The sequence below is a fragment of the Opisthocomus hoazin genome, chromosome 12, assembly GCF_030867145.1.
Source record: "Opisthocomus hoazin isolate bOpiHoa1 chromosome 12, bOpiHoa1.hap1, whole genome shotgun sequence".
NCBI lineage: Eukaryota > Metazoa > Chordata > Aves > Opisthocomiformes > Opisthocomidae > Opisthocomus > Opisthocomus hoazin.
The window spans coordinates 13,147,500-13,151,704 of record NC_134425.1 but is presented as its reverse complement, the minus strand read 5'-3'; positions in this window follow the sequence as shown (position 1 = coordinate 13,151,704).

The window sequence follows — 4,205 nt, the reverse complement described above, 5'->3', positions numbered from 1 at the left end:
TTTGTGCTTTTAAGGGAAAGAGGTGAGCAAATTAGCCAGTACAGAACTCAAAAATTAAAAAAGGGGCGGGGGGGGAGAAGATGTGTTGAGGTCATCGTCATCCCACAAGAACCTGAAGTGGTGTACAGTTGCTGATTTCAACTTTTTGAGGAAAAGAAAGGAGCATGAAGAAAAATGTGTACTAGTGTTTTAAGGCTGCAGAGAATTTGTGTTATACTTGCTCTTTAAAAAGTGAACCATTGAGGGATGCCACGTAGGCATTTCTAGTACACCTCTGGTAGGTCAGAATAACAGAAATTGTCATCCCAAAACAAAAAGTCCTTTTAATCAGTCAAGGCCTCATTTCTAATATTTACCTTGTTTTTTTCAAAGAGAATATGATTACCAGGATTTTTGAGTTTTCACACATCCTAAAAAGCAAAACACCCCATCAAAATGGGGATTTCCAGTAGGGCATGCAAAATATCATATGTTCCAAATATGATGAGACTGAAGCTCCATCAAGTCATCGTTACTAAAACCTGGAGGTTATGGCCTAGAAGAAAGCAACTGTAGAATATAGTGGCTTCACATATTCGTGAAATTCATGTCTCAGCCAACAATGATACGTCACAGATGAAAATATATGACCTTTCTTCTGTGTAAGTAAAAGCCATGTTATACACTACTGAATATTGCTACCTTCCTAGAAATTCAATATTCGTATTTATCATTCTGCCACCTTATTTTATACTCTCTGAAACACAGAGAAAATACTTTTATCTGAGTGATCAGTAAAATGTTAGAATTGCATTTATAGGTTAAATGTATGAATGAATCATGAAATATGAATTAGCACAAAATGCTAAAATAAAGTCCTACACAAAATGCCTGGTATGAAATGCATATAATGTGCATGCTTGTACACCAGGTACAATTGCCTCGATCCCCTTAGTGTCTCAAATCCATATACTCTAGGATTCCAAATTTTGCGTGGAGAAATCTAATGCTGAATAAGGTGTGTACAATTGCCTACTGTCATACATATGTGCAATTTGCATGAACTGTATAACTCTAACGTAAAAGTTGGCATACCTTAATGCTGAAAAATCTACATTTCTGAACTCTGTGAATAGCCATTTCCACTAGGAAATAATTAAACTCAGAAAGGGCAAATTTCAGATATGAGCTCTCTGCTAGAGAGGCCCAGAACAAGACAACAGCTGCTGCATTAAAGAGGCAGTGTCTGCATCCATTTGAGCCTGGAGCCAACACCATGGGTGTTTTTGCTAAAGTGGTGAAGCGGGAAGTGTTTAACTTCCAGAGTTCATTTTTCTACTCATTAAGTTGAAAACCAGGGAACAAAGACCGGAACTTGACTCTCGCACAATGCTGCCTAAGCACAAATTCAGGCTATGGATTAACCTGTTTATCTTTCTTTTAGCCACACCCAAAACAAGACCTATGTCAACTTGGATTTTGGTAGATTGCCTGGAGTAGGTTGATTTCCTGGAGCAAGACTGAGATCCAGTATCAGAAAACAACATTTTTGGCAGGTGAGCCTAGATCCTTCTTATAATTCAGTGAGAACACTACTATATTTGAAGAGAGTGACAGGGTTACAAGCAGGCAGCATAAACACTTTCACTACAATCATTTCATGTGCTCACAGCCTGTGTGTGCGCCTCTACCCAGTAACTTTCAAATCTACTGTCCCGTTTCAACAAAGTTGACATAAGGGTGAAAGTTCAAACATAATCAAGTTCCTATGCATTTTTTGAGAACGGCATATCCACAGAGAGAAGAGAAATCCTGCTACTGACCTTCGGAACACCTTCAGAATGGCCTCATACCTTATCAGATATCAAAGAATCTCTAGCAGCAAGTGATGAAAACCACTCTAAAAATGGAAAAACCTGGAGGACATCCACTTTCTGGAAATCAACATGGAGTAATCGTAAGATATAAATGCATGGCAAACCAAACTTCAACAGTTTCAGTGGAACTATGTATTTCAACACATGTAAAAGCTGCTTAAAAGTAACATGTCTCAGAGCATAGTGGAAAGGAGATGAGAACAGTCAATATCCCCAGCTCTGTTACTGCAGGGTATTTGACCATTCACAGTTTGTATACTTAATAAAGCTTGTGAAACTAAATAAAGTTCCCAGCATTACTCAGTTCCACTGGCATGCATCTATATTATATTGCCTCAACTATCCATGTTAGGCACTCCAGATAGATTTTCCTTGTATTCAGACTGTCTGTGTTACAATACAAAAAGCTTTTCTTCTATGTTAACTTGAAATATCCTCTCACATGCACATAAACATATGCATATTTATAGCTACATAAAATCTAACTCTGCTACTTTAGTCAGTGACAGACTCTACAAAAATTAACATTGTCTGTTACTAATTATAGCATGCGCACAGATACAGTTATGAAAGTGCAACAAAGTAAAAGACTTGATAATTTCAAAGAATTACATGTTTTGTCTATTTGATTGAATTTTAATGTTTTTACTTTTATCTGTTATTATAAGCACAGAAAAGTATGATCAATAGATAACATTTTCTAAGCCAAATTTCAGGACACACTGTTCAGACCCCTTATTGCTCAAAGAACACATCCTCCTCATTCTGTCTTTTTTGAAATAAGTTTAATATAAACAAATTATCTTCCCATGCATGTTGCTTCTGAGTGAATTACTTTTCATTTTTACGGTGGTTTTCCATCACTACAAACCTTTTCCTTTCCCTTATGCACCAGCAAACATACTGATACAATTTAAAGGTCATGTTCTTTTCAAACTGACAGGGCCCTCCAAAATTTTGACGAGAGTCCCTCCAAGAATCACACCATACAAACGGAAGGGAATTAAGTAAAGCATCACTTGATGTAGGCTCAATCATGTGAACTGATTAGAAAATGTAACCATGGAGAGAAGTGATTCAAAGTGTGACGGACAACCTTTCAAAGAAAGGAGATGTCATGTTGATAATAATAAGCAAGTACCTGACACTGAAGGAGGGGGTGAACACAGAAGGTCAATAAAGATATAATTGCCTTCAGCTTCTAAAAAAAAAAAAAAAACAAAAAAAAAAAAAACTTTTCTAACTTCTGTTTGTTTAAACCCCAAAACAAATATTTAAAATGATCAGAGCATTTCATCTTTGTAGTTCAAGTTAAGTTTTAGCCAAAAAATGCTGAACAATGTATTAATAACATTTTGGTTGCCTAGATTGTATTTTCACTCAATAAAAAGGATATCTTAAAGTTCAAAGCCAAATATATAGAGTTTGCCTTAAAGGTTATATTGATACATATTGATCTGCATTACAAGTTAGATCATATTTAAGAAAGCTTTGGGTTGTAACACCCATATTCAAAGAAATGATACAAGCAGAAAGTAAATGCATCCATCTGAAAAACATCACTAATCAGGAAGATGATCAGCTCTTCTTTATACATTTTAAGCAGAGCAAGTCTAAATATTTTCAGAAAACACAGTACAAGCTGGATATGACAAAAGGATCCTTCTGCAAAATAGAAGGGACAGTTACCATGCATTATCAACAATAGATGAATCTGCAGCCCAAAAGAATACCCCACCCTCCACCCCATTTAATCAACGCAGAGCTTAGCTAAACTGAAGGAATGGGTAAAAAGAAATTGCAAAGTATCATATTTCTGTCCTCTTTTTGACAGTAAACAATATTTAATATTTATTTATTTCTATCCTAGTTCTCTAACTGCTGCTCTTTCTTTTTCCATCAGTTGCTAAGATTTATGGTACACAAAACAGTTCCAGCATGCAATAAACTATTATGGTAACAATTTGAAAACATTACATCCAAGATCATTTTAATTATAAGACCTTTCTTCTCTTGTCTATATTAAAATGTATATAATGTATATGAATAAATGGAATCTTAAGTGATTTAGATACTATATTCTTATTGATGTCAAAGAGGTCAGTGAACACATTTAGTGTTTTAGCCAACCATGGATTGAAGATTACTATTACTTAAAAAGTAGATATGGAGTCTTTCTCTTGTAGTGCAAATCCAGCCCAAATTTGCACCAGGTAGGCTATCTTAAATAGTTCAGGCAAAATAAATCAGAAGCATAACTCAAGTTCTTACTGGACAAATGCCCATTTCATCAAGAAAGTAATAAACCATGGCACCCATGTCAAACTTTGATGCTATTTGCTTGACACA